This window comes from Onychomys torridus, chromosome 1, assembly GCF_903995425.1.
Source record: "Onychomys torridus chromosome 1, mOncTor1.1, whole genome shotgun sequence".
Taxonomy (NCBI): domain Eukaryota; kingdom Metazoa; phylum Chordata; class Mammalia; order Rodentia; family Cricetidae; genus Onychomys; species Onychomys torridus.
The window spans coordinates 39,992,877-40,013,075 of NC_050443.1; the positions used below are offsets into that span (position 1 = coordinate 39,992,877).

The window sequence follows — 20,199 nt, forward strand, 5'->3', positions numbered from 1 at the left end:
GGAGAGATGGCTCAGAGGTTAAGAGCACTGACTGCTCTTCCAGAGGTCCTGAGTTCAATTCCCAGCAACCACATGATGGCTCACAACCATCTGTAATGAGATCTGGCACCTTCTTCTGTATACATAATAATAATAATAAATAAATAAATCTTAAAAAATATAGCATTTGCTCAAAATTAAGACTGGAGAAAAATGGCTTGCTAGAGCAAGTTCATTGGGCATAAGGAACTGACTTAGGCTGCACAATGTTGAGTGAATACTGTTTTTGATTGTGACTGTTACAAAAATTATTCACAATATGTGTTTTAATCTCGAGACATTGTTTATAAATGTGTGCCTTCCTCAAACAGAGAGGAAGAAAAAAATAACTAACACAAATACTACTCACCAAAGGGTCCTCGCCCAAGCACTGGTTCATTATATCCCTCATGTTTAACCTGCATTGTGCTTTCACTTTTTAAGGTAGAATTGTTTCCCAAATTTCTAAGTAATGGCTTATTTGACTTCTGGAAATATATTTTTGATTTTTTAAAATTATTTTTAAAGTTAGCATACAAAGTAGTGGCTTTTATTATGACAATTTCATGCACACGTCACACTTATTTCTTACTCATCCCCCTTCTGCCACACCCGCCCGTTTTCTCTGCTCCACTTTCACTAGACTGTTTCCATCTCCTAAACAGCTCCCCCTTCTGCTTTCATGTCCGATGTATTCTATTCGTCCCTCCTGTCCTGCCCTTCCTCACTTCCCAAAGATCTCTTCCTACTCTCACTTATGGTCCCTTATGACTCTCCACACACATACATGAACAATTAAATCTAGATTCCACATATGAGATAAAACATGCAACAGTTGTCTTTCTGAGTCTGGCTTAAGATAGTTTTGTAATGGTCTCCAGGTCCATCCATTTTCCTGCAAATGTGAGCTCATATGATTTTATAGCTAAAAATGTTCATTTTGTGTCTGTGATTGTATATCTGTTATGTGAGTGTACATGTATATGAGCACACATACATCTGTTTATGGACATCTAGACTGATTCAGTGTCTTAAGTGGAGTCCCTGTGAATGGTGCAGGAGTTAAACACCAGTGTGTATGAATGTCTGTGGTATGTTAGCTTAGAATTCTTCAGGTACATATCCAGGAGTGATATACCTAGATCATATGGTAGTTCTATATTGAGTTTATTGAAGAATATTTCCAGAGTCCCTCAGAAGCTGCATAAGTTTATATTCCTACCAACATTATATAGGGGTTCCTCTTTCCCTTACCACCCTTTGTTATTTGGTTTATCAGATGTTGGAGACTTTCATGTGTTTTGATCCTATTCACTCTCCCGTCCCCAACTTCACCTATCACTTACCTTTGTGTCCCTTCTCTTTCCTTATTGGCTAATTTGTGCTACCCAAACGTTCTTTGATGTGTGGTCTTTCACTGGAGCATGGTTGACTTACCAGGGGCTACATTCTTACAGAAAACTGCATATTCCATTCCAGCAGATAACAATTGCCAATACCACCTCAGAAATCTGGGATTTAATCTGGCTTGCACTTGCACAGGTCTTGTGCATGGTGTCACAACTGCTGTGAGTTAACATGTGAAGCTTCCCTGCCTTGTCTAGCAGACACTATTTCCTATAGTCATCCATAACCTGTGGTGGTATTGTGTTCCCCAAAATATTGTGTACCCTAATAAACTTATCTGGGGTCAGAGACAGAACAGCCACAATATTAAACATAGAGGATAGGCAGTGGTAGCACACACCTTTAGTCTTAGCATTCCAGAAGCAGAAATCCATCTGTTCAAGGATACAGCTGAGCATGGTGACTCACACCTTTAATCCCAGGGAGTGATGGTAGAATGCAGAAAGGTATATAAGGCATGAGGACCAGAAACTAGAAGCATTTAGCTGGTTAAGCATTCAGGCTTTTGAGTAACAGTTTAGCTGAGATTCATTCTAGATGAGGACTCAAAGGCTTCCAGTCTGAGGAAACAGGATCAGCTGAGGAACTGGTGAGGTGAGATAGCTGTGGCTTGTTCTGCTTCTCTGATCTTCCAGCATTCACCCCGATACCTGGTCTCAGGTTTGATTTTATTAATAAGACTCTTTAAGGTTCCTGCTACAATAACCTCTTAGACTCTTTGTACTTCCTCTTCTTCAGTGGTTCCTGAACCTTGGGGTGAGGGGTGTAGTGTAGTATTTCTTTAGGAATGGACATTCCACTGTCTCTTATTCTCTACACCTGTGTTAATCACCATCTACTGAAGATAGAATTTTCTCTGATAATGGTTTTGAGATGCATTGATCTTATGGGATAATTATAAGCCCCAGCAGTCAGTTTAATACTATGTCCATTGTGCAGAATAATAATAGTAAATTATGGCCTATGACCCATGACCTGTCTAGCCATACGTTCTTAGCCTGATAATGGTGCTGGCTATGGATTTCATCTTGCGGAGCTGAACTTAAATCCAAGCAGAAAGTGATTGGTTACTCCCATAATGTTTGTGCCACCATTGTACCAGTGGGCATGTCTTGCCAGGATTGTTATTATAGTAGTTCATAGGGTTCACACTTTGTTAAGATGATTACTTACATCCTCTAGTATCATGCTTAGCATCTTTCATCACTATGAAAGCTATTCAGTAGTGATGAAGCTTCCAGGCCAATTTGAGTCCAATTTCTCCATATACTCAAATATATGGCATCTTTGGCAATAGGGTCTTCCTGTCAAGTTCTTGAGGGTAACAAGGAGCATTGACAATAGCCTATAATGTTTAGGGGTCTTTGATACCTCACTAGCCAACAACTCCTAAAGAGGTAACCCAGTTCCAGTACTGGGTCTTTATTTGTTAGCTTCTGGTGTCTGATAGGAACATTGTTGCTCCATTATGGGGAAACTCCATTTTAATCTTTGTTTTGTATGTGTATAGATGTATTTTAGGAAGCTTCTAAGTAGTAGGTTTCCATATTAGTTTTCTCAAGTCTTTGGTGGTGTTTTTTTGTTTGTTTGCTTTTGTTTTGTTTTGTTTTTTGACAGAGTTGCTTTGTGTAGCTTTGATGTCTTTCCTGGAACTCACTCGGTAGCCTAGGCTGGCCTCAAACTCACAGAAATCTGCTTGCCTCTGCCTCCAGGGCTGGGATTAAAGGTGTGCACCATCACTGCCCAGCGTCTTTGATGTTTTATATCTCTCTCAGATTCCCTCTGTTCTCCCTCACCCACCACAATCTATCCCTTCCTATTTCTTGATTCTTTTAACTCATTATACCAGTACATTCTGCTTTTCCTCCCTTGAAGCCCTTCCCCACAGGCCCTTATTAATTTCCTTATCTTTATGAGTATTCCAAACAAAACGCACACATCTAAAAATTCAAAGCTAACATCTACAATTGAGCAAAAACATTTGAATTTTGTCTGTCTGGCTCTCAGTTACCTCATTCAGAATGTCTGCTTCTAGCTCCATCCATCTACCTTCTAATTTCATAATTTTATTTTTTCCTATTAGCCCATTGTGCAAATATGCCATATTTTCATTGTTCATTCATCAGTTTATGGGTATCTAGACTGTTTCCATTTCCTGATGGCACAGCATCAGTGAACATGGATGAGCAACTATCTTTGTAGTAGGATATAGAGTCCTTTGGGTACATGCCCAAGAGTGGTATAGCTGAATCATGTGGTAGATCTAATTTTAGCTTTTTGTCAAACTTCCAACTGATTTTCACAGTGGTTACACAGTTAAATTTCCACCAGTGGGGAATAAGTCTTCCCTTTATCCACATCCATGCTAGCATTTGTTCTCATTTTTTTTTCTTAATGGTGGCAATTCTGACTGTGGTCAAATAGCACCTCAAATAAGTTTTATTTTCATGTTCTGATGCTAAGTAAGTTGAAGATTTTTTTCCAGGTACTTATTGGCCATTTGTATTTCCTTTGAGAACTGCCTTTTGAGATTACTGGCTTACTTATTGATTGAATAATTTATTATTTTGATGCTAAATATTTGAAGCTATTTATATATTGCAGATATTAACTGCCTGTTTGATATGTAGTTAGCCAAGCTTTTTTCCCCCATTAGGTATGCCATGATCATGATTTTTCTCTGTGCAGAAGCCTTTTAATTTTGTATAATCCTTTTCTTCAATTCTTGGGGTTATTTTTTCTCTGCTGTCAAAAACCTCTTTGAAAATTCTTTGCTTGTGCCTGTACCTAGAATTATTTTTATCTATGCTACCCTCAGCAGTATCAGGTTCTCAGGTCTTCCATCAAGGGTTTGGAGTCATTCTGAATTGATTTTGTACAGGATGAGAAAGACAGCTTTGATTTCTCCCCTCTACATGTGGACATTTAATGTTCCCTGAAGTATTTGCTGAAGAGGCTGTTTTTTTCTCTGTTTATGTTTTTGGAACCTTTGTTAGGAGGCTGCAGCTTCGTGAGTTTACTTCTGGGCACACTGTTTCATTCCATTGGTCTACAAGTCTGTTTTTGTGCTAGTACAGTACAAGTTTTGCTATTATGGTTCTTTAATACAATTTGAAATCAAGTGTTATGATGTCTCCAGCCCTGTTCTTCCTGCTTCATCATGCTTTGGTTATTTGGAGTCTTTTGTCTCCTGTGTGAAACTTAAGATTTTTTTCCCATTCTGTTGTTAATATTTTGATGGGGATTGTATTGAACCTGTAGATTACTTTTAATGATATGACCATTTTTACAATATGAAACCTGCCAATCTAGAAACATGAAAATTCTTTGCATCATCTAGCAGGTATATTTAACATGGAACATGAAACCATTCACAAAGTATACACTCAAGAACTGAACAATAGAGTTATAAACCAACCAACCAATGAACCAACCAACCAACCCACCACCTCATAATATTTTAAGTAATTTATGATTTTGTGTTAGGCTGCATTAATTATTTTTGGCCATATACCTTTCTGGGCCATGGCTGAACACATTTGATTCTGTCTTAAAACTTTCACTGAAGATGTCTTCACATTCTTCATAGGTTATTATTGTTATTATTTTAACTTTTATTGATTCTCTGTGGATTCTGAGCCCACTCATCTCCCCATCCCCTCTCATCTGCCCTCTGCCCCGCAACCCCCACCAAAACAAAACCAAATTTAAAAGAAAAACCAAAAACCAAATAAAATGAAGAAACAAAACAGAATGAGAGGGGCGGGGATCCTGTTGTGGAAGCTGTAGCATGGCCTGCTGAGTCACACAGTGTAACCTTTAGTCCATTCATCTTTACTTGTAAGTGTCCCTTGCCACAAGGTATTGGTCAGCCTCTGCTACGATAATTGGCTCTCACAGGGGCTCCTCTTAGATATCTTCTTGTTGTCCTGTGTCATGGGGATCCTGCTGTTTTGGATCTGTATGTTTATCCCCTTCATCTGCTCCAACAGTTCATAGACGAGGTGGATATTGGGGTGGGACAACTCATAGCCCTGGTTCTGGGCCTGGGTGGTAGCTGGGTTGGTCAGCTTGCTGGCTTTCCCTCATGGTCACTTCCTGGGTGAGCTCTCTATCACTTCTTTGCCTAACCCCCCCAGTGCTGCCTGAAGCAAGGAGTGAAGCCATTTCTCCTGCTCTCAGCTCCTCAGACCCAGGTCACCCACACTCAAATCACCAGGTCCAGCTCTACTGTTTCACTTAGGCGAGGTACAGGGCCCTCTCTTCTAATAGCTATAGAAGTGATGGGGGAAAGGGGAGTCAACTCTCCTGTTCTCATTCATCTTTGCCCCTCACAACAAAGTTGGCTTTAGTGTGTTCCCCAGGCGGGGTGCAGGGCCTGTTCTCCTGTGCTGCAGCAGGTGAGGGGCAAGGTTAATTCTCTCACTCTCCTGACCCCACTCTCTTGCCTGCCACAGGTAGAAAGTCGGGGGGAGAGAAGGGCTTCTTTCTCTCACCTGTGCCCCTGCATAGTAGATGAGCCTGGGGGCAGGGTCAGCTCTGTTGCTCTCAGGACTGCAGGCTGGCTCCCCTGCACCCTGACAACAGGGTCAGCTCTAGTATGCTCCCCAGGTGGGGTGCAAAGCCCACTTTCTTGTGTGCTGCAGCCAGTATTATTGTTTTTTGAAGATACATTGAACATGATTTGTTTCTGATTTCTCTCTATAATGAGTTAATTTTGGTATATAGGAAAGTATGTTGGTATATACTACTTTTGCAAGTTTATTTTATAACCTGCTACTTTACTAAAAGTGTTGACCATATCTAAGAGTTTTCTAGTGGAGGTATCAGGATCTTTTAATTATAGGTTCATTTCTTTGCAAATATGGATAATTTTAATTTTTCATTTCCTATTTATATTACTTTTATTTCTCTCAGTTTTCTTATCATTGTAGTTAAGACCTCAAATAGCATATTGATAGGAGTGGAGAGATGGGTTATCTCTCATTTCAGAGTTTAGAAGACATGGTCTACTCTACAGAACACTAAAAACCAAACCAAACAAAATCAACAAACAAACAAACAAACCCCAAATAACCCAAAGAGTGAAAACAACAAAAAGTGGGCATGAGATCCAAACAGACACTTCTCAAAAGGAAAAAAAAAACACACAAAAAAAGGATTACTAAAAAAATATCTCAGTAAGTGCTCATCAACCTTATTGGGAAATGCAAAGATCAACTAAACGACCAACAGCAGATACTGGAGAGAATAAGGGGGAAAGGGAACTGTCATTCATTATTGGTGTGATCTCACTGGTTCATCCACTCTGGAAACCAGAGTGGAGCTTTTAAAAACAACTAAAAAATACACCTACCATATGACCCAGCTATATCACCACTTGGCATATACCCAAAGACCATATGTACTTACAGGTATTTGCTCAACCATGTTTATTACAGCGCTATTCACAATAGCTAAATCATGAAAACAACTTAAATACCCTTCAACCAATGAATGGATAATGAAAGTTTGGTACATATACACTATGAATACCATTCAGCTGTAAAGAAAAATAAAATTGGGCTGGAGAGATGGCTCAGAGTTTAAGAGCACTGGCTGTTCTTACAAAGGTTCTGAGTTCAATTCCCAGCAACCACATGGTGGCTCACTAACATCTGTGATGAGATCTAGTGCCCTCTTCTGGCCTGCAGGGATGCATGCAGGCAGAACACTGTATACAAAATAAATAAATAAATAAATCTTTGAAAATAAAAAGAAAGAAAAATAAGATCATAAAATTTACAAATATATCTAGAAAAAGTCATGTAGTGTGAAGTACCCAAGTCCCAGAAAGACTAATTTTGCATGTTCTAGCTCTTCTAAGTTTCCTAACCTCAAATCTTCTGATTATATATATAATAACTGAAGAAACCAGAAAAGTAAAAAGAAACCAGGGGTGTGTGTGTGTGTGTGTGTGTGTGTGTGTGTGTGTGTGTGTGTGACCAGATCTGTGTGGCAGCAACATCTAGAAGGTCTGGGGCAGAAGCAGAGATCCTTTGATTTTTTTTTTTTTTTTGACCAAGTCTTCTGGAGTGAGGAATACAATACAGAGCTAGAAACTGAGGAATGCCAGTGGTCTCTATCTCCTAGAACTGTGCCCTGTCTTCATACCTCCATCAGGCTAAGCCTGTGGTAGGGGGATAGGAAATTGGTTGTGGTTCAAAAGTGCCTGGACTCTCATGAAGATTTAAGAGATGACTTTGTTACATAAATCCATAGGACTTCTAGAGACATTAATGTCTTAAAAATAACTTTATTGTCATGACTGTTTTGTTTGGAAAGCTCATGTATATAGTTCCACTGTGGTTATTCTGAAGCCAAGCTCACCAAAGTCCTTCCTTCTGTGCTTGTTCCTTTTCTTGTCTCCCATGGTCAAAGACTGGTGATTTCGAAGAGGGAACCATTCTTAAGCAATCACTTCAGCAGCTAGTTTTTCTTCGAGAGGTGTTTATGAGTTTAATCATGTTAACTCTGATATAAGCAAGTCCTCTGTAGTGTGGTGGTTTGAATAAGAATTGCCGCCATAGGTTCATATACTTGAATGCTTGATCATCAGGGAGAGTGGAGCTGTTTGAAAAGATTAAAAGGATTAGGTGTCACCTTGTTGGAGTAGGTGTGGCCTTGGTGGACGAAGTGTGTCACTGGGGATGGGCTTTGAGCTTTCCAAAGCCCATGCTAGGCCCAGTCTCTGTCTCTGTTTCTGTCTCTCTCTTTCTACCTGTGATCAGGATATAGTTCTCAGCTGCTTTTCCAGCACTACATCTGCCTGTCACCATACTCTCTGCCATGATGATAAGGGACTAAGCCTCTGAAACTGTAAGCAAGCTCAAATTAAATGCCTTTTTTTTTTTTTTAAAGAGTTTCCTTGGTCATGGTGTCTCTTTAAAGCAAGAGAACAGTGACTAAGAAATGTAGCAAAGCAAGCCCAATCACCAAAAGTGTTTAAAATGGGCCTGGAACATTTCAAAGATTCAATGGTCTTTCTGGGGCATTTTTCCCCTTGTGGAGAGATTATGTAAATTGTTTTTTTTTTAAATATGGGTAAAATTTCCAAATTGCCATTTACTTCCATCTTTCTTTAACTGGAATACCCAGGGCGTTGTAAGATTAGTAGACCATCCATTAGAAGAGATCCACTGAAACTGGATTGTGCCTGCTTTACCCACAATGCCTACCACCCTCAGCCAATTGTGAGTGTGAAAGTAACGATGGTTCTGTGAGAAGAGTCTTATGGCGTTTGCTTTCTTGGGTCTTTAGTGTGGATTGTTTTAGATTTTTTAGTCCTTTTTCTTTCCCTGCACATCTTCTTTATAGCTTTATGGTATTTAATAACCTACAATTGATTTTTTAATATTTTTCTCCTTTATCTGTGCCAGCCTAGTAATTAGGGAGCCAAACTGAGCTTAATCACTTAGTTACCTTGCCATGAAGGAAAGGCTGTAACGTCTCAATTTCTTCTCATTTACATTCATTACTGTACTGCAGCATCCCAGAGAATCACGCGGCTCCCGCACAGAAGCACGAGATGGGAGAAGGCTTCTTTAATGCCTATCCAATAGTGTAGATACAGGTAGAATTGATTATCTTCATATTAAGAAGTCAGGGTGTAATTTTGCAAAATTTAGATAGATATTTTAGACTTTTCTATCCACAATAAGAACACAAAATATTTTCCCTTAGGGGGAAAACACTAAGTGATTTAATCTGTGGCTGAAATTAATCTTAAGAAAAAACCAAAACCAAACAAACAACAGTTCAGCGAAGATTCTGTTTTCTCTTAATTACAGAGAATTCCGAACAGCTGTTGGTCAGCTATTAGTCAAGAGGCAATTCTGGCATAGAAGCCAATAGGATGGTTTTCTAACTGTAGATGAGGAAGGCACTTTTGCCTCAGTTTCCTTATTGTGTCTCAAGGCCCATCAGAATATTTTAGTCTACTTGTTGAAACTCAGTCTTCTGAATTCTTTTATCACCCACAGGAACTGAGTTTATTATTCCAGCATTAAAAAAAATCTGACTAAACATTGTATGGAATATAATTTTCCAGAAAGTTCAATGATTCTTCAGCTTGTGTAGGCAAACGTATGGGAACTGAGGCTCAAACAAGGGTGTACCCAGTGTCACCTTGGTCACCTTGAGGAAGCCCGTCCTGGTACTTCCAGTCCAGCACAGGGTGGGATGACATCCTAACGAACCCCAGGCAGTATTTACTGGGCCTAGGATTTTCGTAGGGAACTGAAAACAGCCTACAATGCTTTTCCTGTCCTGTGAAGGATGACCCAGTTCCCTGTCCAGAGCTCTGGCTCCAAATCCCCATTCAAACGGACTCTTCACTCCCTTTCTGTGTTCTGGGGTTCTCTATCCTTCCCTGCCTTTTAGACTGGAGTTCTCTAGAGCATATTTTGGAGCTCATCGCCATGTGCCCTCTTCTTGCAGCTCGGAAACTCTGAAGCAGAGGGTCAGACAGGCTCTGCCTAACCCTTTGGAACATGTTTGCATCCACAAAACCACGTGCACTGATGCTTACCCAGGTCCATTTGCAATGCTGGCTGAATGGTGATCTTCTTCTGTTTTACTGTTTCTTTTGGCAGTTACTTGCTGAATTCATCTGAAATGAGTCCTTCTCCTTAACTTGTTTGTGCCTTTTTTAAAAATTTATTTTTATTTTTTAAATTTTTTTTATTATTTTTGGTTTCTCGAGACAGGGTTTCTCTGTGTAGCTTTGGACCCTGTCCTGGATCTCGCGCTGTAGACCAGGCTGGCCTTGAACTCACAGAGGTCCACCTGGCTCTGCCTCCTGAGTGTAGGGATTAATGGCTTGTGCCACCATCGCCAGGGGGCCGTTTGGTTTTTGCTGTGCCCTGAATCCACACCACCACCTGTTTTGTGGCTCTATTCTACTTTTGGCCATGTGGGAAGTTTCACAGTTCTTTTGACATCCTAATCAGTTTTCAGGCTTTTCCTTATGTTCTGGCCACAGCACAGCATTCCTGATGCTTTTGTTTTGAGTGTTACTTCATTCTCCTTGGAGTCCGCTGTCTCACTCCTGTTACTGGAGAGTGTGGTACTCCAGAGGTGGTTGCTGATTTCTGGCTCTCTCTTAGATATGGCCAGATGTTTTCAAACCATCCTAGCACACAACCCTTTGTCATGTAAATTTCTGTGTCAGTCTCTCTCTGAGTGTGCTGAGCCTGATGGGGCTCATGACTCCTCAGATTTCAGGCCATCACCACAGGTCTGCCTCTGGCTGTCCTCATTACAGCATGCACTCACTTAGTAGCATATTCCTCAAGTGACCGCAGGGCTGCCAGTTCACACTCCTGTGTACAACAGAACCATCACCTCAATCAAAACTCTGTTGTACAGGATTTGTTTTCCAACATTTCTGAGGATAATTACCTTCTCTGTGTTTTTCAATATGGACTTGTTATGTGTTTGAATGCTGGTTGAGGATTTGTGAAGTAAAGCCATACAAAACAGCCTCAAAGACAATCACTTCTCCTCATGAATACTACCCTGTTGACTTTCTTTCATCTTTTTAACTTTTTTCATGACTTTTTATAAATGGCTCATATAACTAGTTTCTAGTTTATCCCTCCTGTATTTCTTGTACATATAAGTAGACATTGATGTTTTATAAAATTCTCCTTTATATTACATGAAAGGAAATATGAAGTATACAACTTTTCTCATTTTACCTTTCAAAACTGTAACAGTCTTGGAAACCAGTTCTAGTTGGTTCACAGAATTCTTAACTATTTCACAGCTGTGTGTATGCAACATAGTGAATATGTCATTGCCCCTCTCTCTTACATGGAGGCACTTAGGGTGTTTCCAAGGTTTTGTAACCCAGAGGCACTGCTCTGGTCACATTTCCTTTCAAGTTTTCTTATTTTTAAATTAATTGTGTATCTGTGTCTGTGTAGGTATAGACCTATGAGTGCAGCTATCAGTGTTGGACAGAGGAACTGGGTCCTCTAGAGATGGAGTGACAGGCAGTTGTGAGATGCTGTAAAAGGTACTGGACACAGAACTCAGGTTCTCTGCAAGAACAGGAAGCGCTCCTGCTCACCTAGCCATCTCCAGCCCCTCCGCTTGGGTTTCCTTAGTGAGTGAACTGGCATCTTTTTCGTGACAAAGAGCCATTTTCACACCTTTTTCGTAATGTGCATTCACGTCAAATTTTTCTCCTCCTCTTCTTGAGAGGGTCTTGCTTTCTTGCCCAGGCTGGCTTAGAACTAGAAATCTTTCTGCCTCGGCCTCCATATATCGCGGCCCCCACAAATGCGACCACCATGCCTGTCTTGTTGTCCATTTTCTATTGAGTTTTGTTACACAACTTTAAAAGTTCTCCATTCATTAAGGAGCAGAGCTTCTTAGCGATGATGTACGCTGCGACTCTCTTCTCCCAGTTGGACAGTTGTGTTGTGACCTTGCATAGTGCTTGTCATTTGGTTTTGTAATGCAAATTTCAGATTCCTTTATTTATCAAATTCATGAATTATGCATGTGGACTTTTGTTTGTATTTAGCAATATTTTATGGACGCCCAGGCTAAAAAGGAAATTATCCATTGCTTAGATGTCATTGTTTTTACTGGTAATGCTCTGACTCATTTGGGATTCTTGTTCTGCTTGGATCCAATTTTATTTCATGTCCAAATGAGTTCCTTATTGTCTCAATAGCACTCACTAAACAGGACATTTTTATTGGGAGATCTAGATGCCACTTCTGTGTGTACTGACTTTCCAGATAGGAGTGACCTGTGATCTATGTGTCCCAGGGTCTACTTATCTACTCATGTACTACACAAAGCTGTGTGAAAAGTTTGGTTTGTTTTTAATGTTTGGTGGGCTTAATTATTCCATAGTTTTTCTATTTCAGTACATAATTTTGCATTATTCTTTTTTTGGTATCAATTTATGTAACTCAACAAAATAGTTTGCATACATTCTTGGTTAAGATTGCACCAAATTTAGAAATTAATATAAAGTAACTACTGTGTCTTTTTTTTTAAATCCAATCTAAGAACAGAATGAGTCTTTTTGTCTATGCTCAAGCCCACATCAATGTCTTTCAAGAATGTTTTAAAATTGTGTTGTATAAATTTGTAGGTCTTCTGTTCCATGTGTTCCAAAACACAAATCTTTGTTTATATCGTGCACATTGTTCTTTACCAACATATTCTCTATTTGTTTAGTTTCCTGTGTGAAGACCCTCAGGTATTTCTCTGTTATACTAGAATGGAACCTAGGGCCTTACACCGCTAGTCAAGTACTCTATTACTCAGCTCCCTCAGCTAGAACACTGATTTTTGAAGTTAGATTGTTTATTAGTTACTTTTCTTGTTAGTGTGACCAAACATTTGATAAGAAACAACAAACTTCCAGTGACATTAAGCAGTGTAAACATGCCCTTTTGAAAAAGGAGTAACAAGAGGACTGTTACTCTTGTAACAAGTAGCAAGGAGAGATTGGACCAAGACAAGACTGAGACCCCACAAGGCAAACACAACCCCTGCAGCTCTGTGTTCAGTATCGGCTCTTGGTGGCAATATCTGGGTTCCAATCAGCTTGTGTGGCCCTGATTTTTGCCTGTGGTGGATGTCGTGTCCTGTGTCGTCATCCCCCCACCCTCTTTCTGTCTTACTCCAGTTGGTGCCTGCAGCTTCTCTCAGCTTGTGTCCTGTGTTTCTCACATCTGCCATGTCCTGAGGTATCTGGTTCAACTACATGGATGATGTCGACCTCCCTGTCAGCTTGGTGCCTTTGGGTCACTTCTGCACGTAGCTTCTGTGTGTCTGCAAGGAAGGGTGAACCTGGGAAAGCATTCCACCAGGCAGGTGTTCTCTTTTTCAAGGGACTTTGCCTTGTCATGCTCTGAAGTTCCTGATGTTTGGATTCTTGCCCCCAGGGCACGTTTCCTGCTGTCACCACGGGTCAGTCACCACCTACATACTTCTGCCCACAGCTGAAGCTGGGTCACGATCTTTACTCTGCCACACCACATGTCATTTGCATCCTTTTCTTCACGTTCTGTTCTCTCTCTCACTGCCAATCTGGGTAAACCCTGGAAGCAATATAACCAGGCTGCAGGCTGATTGAATGCTGTCTAAAAATTTCTTCTATCAATAACTTAGTCCATTCCTTTTGAATTCAATATTACTGAAGTTTTTAGGACACAGACGGAAAGCAGTCAGATTCATAGCACACATGGATGCCAACCCAATTTCTTTCTTTTTCAAATTTATTTAATTTTTTTTTTTCATTTTACATACCAACCCCAGTTCCCCCTCCCTCTTCTCCTACCCACTTACCCCCATCCTCAGAGGGTAAGTGGGGAGTCAACAAAGTCTGGTATACCAAGTTAGGCAGGACTGAGCCCCTCCTCCCTGCATCAAGGCTGAGCAAGGCATCCCTCCATAGGGAATGGGCTCCAAAAAGCCAGTTCATGCACTTGGGATAAGCCCTGGCCCCACTGCCAGGGGCCCCACAAACAGATAAAGCCACACAACTGTCACCCATATTCAGAGAGCCTAGTTGGTCCCATGCAGGCTCCCCAGCTCTCAGTCCAGAGTCTGTGAGCTCCCACTAACTTGGGTCAGCTGCCTCTGTGTTTTCCCCATCATGATCTTGACACACACACACCCCCACCCCTTCCAGGAGCTCATTGGCCTGGTGCTTGGCTCGAATCACTGTTGATAGAGAATTTGTTCCCCTTCTGAAGCTTCATGAGCTTGGCTTTCCATCTGCATTTCTATTGGCATTTGTGTTAGTTTTATGTGGCGTAATGTTATTCATTAAGCAGTGCTGTTTACCATGTGAGGAAAGCCACAAGGCATGATAAAACCCACTATGAGAGTATATTAGGAGAAGGAACAGAGGGGAATGTGCTTTAGGCCTGTGGAAGGTTATTCATGGAGGGAGAGGAAGAAGGAGAAGGGAACGGGGAGGAGCCTGTGACCCACTTTTTATGGATTGCCACACACATGCGCATATGGGCTTACACAGATTATTGTGCACAAGTTACAGGACCGCAGCAGTGTATGGATTACTAGGACCTTTAAGACCCTGGGATGACTTAATTGTTTTGTCAGTGCATGCATTGTCATGCAGCTGGGGGAGTGGCCAGTGGCTAGGAATTCTGACAATTTGGTCTTCCACATTTGCACCAGAATGACCCATTCATCTCTTTTTACATAAACTTAGGGCTTCTTTAGCTTGCAGCTCCGACTTCTTTCGTCTTCCTCCCTATCAGTTCTGAAGGACTAGGGGCCACATGATCGGGTTTATCAGAGCAGTAACCCCACCCCCTCTCTGCACCAGTTTTCTGTGTTCCTTTTATTGACACTGTGACCAAATACTTAAGAGAAGGAGGATTATGTGGCTCACACAGTCCATCATGGCGGGGAAGGCATGGCGGTGGGAGCATGGGATAGTGATTGCACTGTGTCTGTGGTCTGAAAGCAGAGGAAGGAGTCCTGGTGCTCACTAAGCTTTCTTTCTTCTTTTTAATCAGTCTGGGCCCCCAGTACATGGGATGGTGCAACCCCTGCTCAGGGTATGTCTTCCCTGCTTAGTTCAACTTGTCTGGAAATTCTCCCACATGTTCACAGAAGTCTACTTCCTAGGTGATTCTAAATCTAGATACACCAATAATGAAGAAAAATCATCACAGCGTGTGTAGAGCTTTTGATATCCCATCTTAAATATTGAATTATAGCAGAGATACATGGCCAACAGGGGAGGCCTGAAACTGCTTCTGTGGGGTGGTCTGCTTGCTGAGTGGCTCTTGGCTGGCACCTGGAACTCAAGTTTAAAGAGTAGTCTTTTCATTCTGTAACTGGTATGAGTGGTTTACTGTGCCAAGACTGTCCATGCAGTTTCATGTGTGCTAAAAACCCAAATTTCTTCTGGAAGTCTGGAACTTTGTTATGTATATAGAAAAAAGTTACCTCATTAATAATGTAAGTCTACAAGTATGTCTCTGGAAGAAATATCATACACTGTATTGCTGTATCCACTGTATTCCTATCACCTTGTTTCTGTGTTCTCCCTCTGTGATATGGAGGGCCTTCTTTCTACACCATTGAACTACATGCTAGTCAAGTGTACAACTATACATTCAAGCCCATGAATTCTAGCAAATCTCTAATTGTGACATTATAGAGGAAATGCTTTTAGCATCAGCATATTAAATGAGACACTGACATTGGAGATAGTCTATTCCTTTTATTACACTGAGAAAATATAATTTAGTTCATAATTTCTTGAGTATTTTAATTATTAATGGATACTGATTTTTCTAAGGATTGATTTTTTTCCTTCCGGAATTTATAGTGATAATTTTCTTCTTAGATCAATTAATGTAATTTAAGCTATTAATTAATTTAATATTATTGAAATACCTTTCAATTTTTAGAATAAATCATCTTTGTCTTGAAACATTATTTTCATTTAAAAAGTTTTTTATTAGCATATGCTAATTATACATAATAATAGGTTTCATCATGACTTTTTAATATACATGTATAAGATAATTTGATCATATTCACCCAGTCACCCTCTCTGCCCTCCACCCACTCCTGCACATCATCTCCCTTTTCCCAACTTGTTCCCCTTCTGCTTTCATGTCTTTATTTTCAGTGACCCAATGATGTCATTGTGATTGCTCACAGGAGCATGGCAAACATTATTTACAGTAGGGGCATAAGCAGCTTAACAGGAGTTATACCACTGTAGACCTCTGTCCCTCCAGTAGAAACCGTCAACTGCCTAGGAATCCTGAGGGAAGGTATCTGAACCCCTCCTTGCTTCATAGTATCTTTCCTTTGCCTCATTGGGGTGATATAAATGCCCACTAACAACTAAACAGTCAACCATCACTTATAATTAGTGCTTTGACGAGCTGTGAGCCTCTGCAATAACTACTCTTTGCAAAGACGTGCTTCTCTGATCAGAGCTGTCAGTAATGCTCATCTCTGAGCATAAACATAACCATTTAGAAGGCAGTGAGACAAGCACATCACATTCATTTAGCAGGATAATTGCTACAGCCTTCCCAGGAGGGTGTGGCTCCTTCCCAGCTCAGGCTTTTTGACCAGTTTTACAGTAACAGATTTTAACTTTTCCAGAGGAGCAAGTCTCCAATCCAATCAGAAAGAAGCCAGTTCCCCCAAACTAACTTGCCACTGTTGCTTCAGTGGATACATCTTGCCTGGCCTGTTGATAGTGTAGTGTGCAAGGATCACAGCTGAGTCAGGTTACTGATGACAATCTCCCCAAGGCCAGCACAGTACATTTTAGCACCATGAAAGCTGCTTAAGAGTTCTCTTAGTTACCCTTCTAATGCTGTGCAGAGACACCATGACCAAGGCAACTCTTATAAAAGACAGAGTTTAACTGGAGGCTTGATTTCAGTTTCAGCAGACAAGTCTGATCATCATGGTAGGAAGCAGACAGGCATGGTGCTGGGGCAGTAGCTGAGAGCTTTTCATCCTGAGGAGGCAGCAGACAGAACAAGAGACACCAGGCCTGCCATGGGCTTTTGAAACCTCAAAACCCATTGTCAGTAACACAGCTCCTCTAAAAAGGCTGCACCTACTCCCACAAGGCCACATCTAATCTTGCCCAGATAGTCCTACCAACTGGGGACCAAGCATTTAAACATATGGACCCATGGGGGCCATTCTCATGCAAACCATCACAAGAGGAAAAGAGTTTCTAGTTCAGGCCCAGCTTTGTTGCTCTATATTCTGCATCCAGAGTGTGAGGTAGATTCAACAATAGGGTCTTACCATCTAGTCCTGATGGGTAACCAGTGGCAGTGGTAACTGCTTGTACAGTTTCAGGGGCTTCAAAGGCCACCCAAACTGACAATTCACAGGGAGGTATCCCACTCTTGGCAATGAGATTTCCATTGATAACCTTATGGCTTCTAGGAGTGGCTTTATCCATCCATGCAGGGATGGTACCACTGGTCAAACTCTTCAATCTGTTAAATTAAGCTACAAAGTAGCAGGTTTCCATATGGCTTTTTCTATATACTTAGTTTTGGTTTATCCTCTCTTTAACTACCTTCTTTCCCCATCTTCCTGTCCCTACCTTGTTTAACATTTTTACTCCTAGAATTCCCCTTGACACTTCCATATCTTATGTGTCATACCCTCCACTTTAAAGCCTCGTCTTCCCTGGCCCCCTCATAGGACTCTGTTTTGTTTCTTGGTTTCCATACTTAGTCACACCCACATAAATACATAGGTATGAAAATGAGAAGCTAGGATCCACACATGAGAGGAAACTATGGCATTATCCTTTGGAGTTTGGACAGTCACACATAAGATATCATTTCAGTTCTATCCATTTTCTTGCAAATACCATAATTTAATGTTTTGTAGATGAAGTTTTTCTGCATCCTACTTGATCCACAGACACTCAGACCCAAGTAAACACACAGAGGTTTATATTAATTAAAACAGCTCGGCCATTAGCTCAGGCTTACCACTGACTAGTTCTTACATTTAAACTCAGACCATTTTTGTTAATCTATATGTTGCCATGTGTTCTGTGGCTTTACCTATGTACCATTACATGCTGTTCCCTGGACAGCAGGCTGGCATCTCCTGACTCAGCCTTGCTCTTCCCAGAATTCTCCTTGTCTGCTTATCCCACCTATACTTCCTGCTTGGCTACTGGCCAATCAGTGTTTTATTTATCAACCAATCAGAGCAACACATTCACAGCATATAGAACATCCCACAACAATTTTACCTTATGGCTGAGTACAATTTATTTAGGGCCTCTTATGTTTATAATTATTTCATCTGCAAATAAGAATACTTAGACTTCTCTCATTCATATTTGCATCTTTTTTATTTACTTCTCTTATCTTACTGCTATAATTAAGACTTCCAGGATTCTACTGAATGAGAATGGAGATAGTGGACACACTTGCCTTGTTCTTGCTTTTAGTGGAAATGCTTTGAGATTTGGCATTGAGATTTGCTTTAAGATGTATCATTTATTGAGATATGTTCCTTCTCTTCTAAGTTTCTTTTGCAGTTTTATGATGGCTTTTGTCAAAAGTCTTCTCTGTGTCTATTGAGATGGTCATATGGTTTTTATTGATTTACTTATTTTTAAATACATTTTAGTTAGAACACAATTATATCACTTTCCCCTTTCCCTTTCTTCCACCCAACCCCTCCTATGTCCCCTCCTCACAACCCCTCCCATGTCCTATTCTCAAATTTATGATATATATATATATATATATATATATATATATATATATATATATATACACACACAAAAGTATACACATAGCCTGCTGAGTTCATTTTTGTTATTTGTTTGTATATGATTTCAGGGATGAACATTTTTTTTGTTTGTTATTTATTGATTTTTACATCCCAACCTAAGTTTCCCCTCCCTCCCCTCTTCCCAGTTCCTCCCTCCCACCTCCCTTTTTCTCCCCACCCCATGCACTCTTTTTCTACTGTTTGTCTTCAGATACAGGGAGGCAAGGCATGACCATTTTGTATTGGGCAATCAGTCAAGGGGCTCATTCCTAGAAGAAGCTGATTCTTCTCCCTAAACATCAGTAGTTGCCTATAGTTCTTTGTTTAGTGTTAGGACCATGTGAGATGTTCCCCATTGTGTGGTGCATGCCTATTAATATTGTCATATTGTTTATGTAGCCATTTCTAGGAGAGGGTCTCACAGCAGACATTCTTCTTTCTGGTTATTACAGTCTTTCTGTTCTTTCTTCTGCAATGTTCCCTGAGACATACATGCAGGAATTGTGATGCAGATGTATCCATTTAGACTGGACTCCCTAAGACCTTTTGATCTCTGAAATGTGTCCAATTTTGGCAATGAGCTAAGGGTCTGTGGTGGTTTGAAAGAAAATGGTCCCCAAATGGAGTAGCCCTATTAGGAGGTGTGGCCTTATTGGAGTAGGTGTGATCTTGTTGGAGGAAGTATGTCACTGTGCAGGGGGGTTTTGAGGTCTCATATATGCTTAAGGCATGCTCAGTATTTCAGACCACTTCTGGTTGCCTGCAAGTCAAGATGTAGGACACTTGGCTATTTCTCTAGCACCATGTCTATAAAATTATATGATTCCTTAAGACTTTATGAAACAAATTTGGTGTTTTATTATCCATTCTCCCTCCTTCTCCTTCCCTATTGACCACCCTCCCCATTCCTAAGTTGGAGCTCCCTTTCCATTTTTCTATTTCCTACTTTGTATAATATGTGTCTTGTTATTCTCTTCTCAAGCTCCCCCACCCCCAACCCATGGATTCTTTAGCAGTGCTGCGCTCTGTGGTTACTACATATTTTATACTCATATCTGAAGATTTGAAGATAGAAGCTGCAGATGCAAGAGAATAAGGCAAGACTTGTCATTCTGGGGCTGGGTTACCTCACAGAACACAATCTTTTCTAGGTCTACCCATTTCTCTGAAAGTTTCACGATTTCATATTTCTATATAGTTAATTAACATTCCATTGTGCACACGCACCACATTTTCCTTATCTATTTGTTTGCTGAGGGACATTTAGTTTGTTTCTATTTCCTGGCTACTGTGAAGATGGCATCAATGAACATGGCTAAGCAAGTATCTGTGGAGTAGACTGTTGTGACATGTGATGAGCAGTGTTATATCTGGGTCATATGGTAGATTTATCTTAGATATTTGAGAATTTTTCATACTGATTTCTAGATATGA

The 20,199-nt window shown here is 40.6% G+C and overlaps 1 protein-coding gene across 3 annotated transcripts in view; it reads left to right on the forward strand.

The window, feature by feature from the left end:
- Nucleotides 1-20,199, forward strand: part of Oca2 (OCA2 melanosomal transmembrane protein) — a 291,349-nt gene that overhangs the window by 143,740 nt on the left and 127,410 nt on the right. The window lies entirely within an intron of this gene.